Here is a 531-nt window from a genome sequence, read left to right as displayed (position 1 = left end):
CGTCAGCTTACACAGCCGTTGATTCTCCTTTCACGGGTCTTTTGCAAGATTTAGCGCATGGTGAATATCTGGTCGGTCGTTGATTTTCCAGGTCTGAAGCCACACTGAAAAGGTCCAATCAGTTTGTTGACGGTGGGCTTTAATCTTTCACACAATACGCTCGATAGAACCTTATATGCAATATTGAGGAGGCTTATCCCACGGTAGTTGGCGCAGATGGTGGGGTCTCCTTTTTTGAGGATTGGGCATAGCACACTTAAATTACAATCGTTGGTCATGCTTTCGTCCGACCATATTTTACAAAGAAGCTGATGCATGTTCCTTATCAGTTCTTCGCCGCCGTGTTTGAATAGCTGGGTCGGCAGTCCATCGGCCCCCGTAGCTTTGTTGTTCTTCAGGCGGGTAATTGCTATTCGAACTTCTTCCTGGCCGGCCAATGGGACGTCTGCTCCATCGTCGTCGATTGGGGCATCGGGTTCGCCTTCTCCTGGCGTTGTGCGTTCACTGCCATTCAGCAGGCTGGAGAAGTGT

This window comes from Bactrocera latifrons, unplaced genomic scaffold (assembly GCF_001853355.1).
Source record: "Bactrocera latifrons isolate USDA-ARS-PBARC rearing strain unplaced genomic scaffold, ASM185335v1 scaffold_338, whole genome shotgun sequence".
Classification (NCBI taxonomy): Eukaryota; Metazoa; Arthropoda; class Insecta; order Diptera; family Tephritidae; genus Bactrocera; species Bactrocera latifrons.
The sequence above is the reverse complement of the archived record's forward strand: the minus strand, read 5'-3'. Positions refer to the sequence as shown.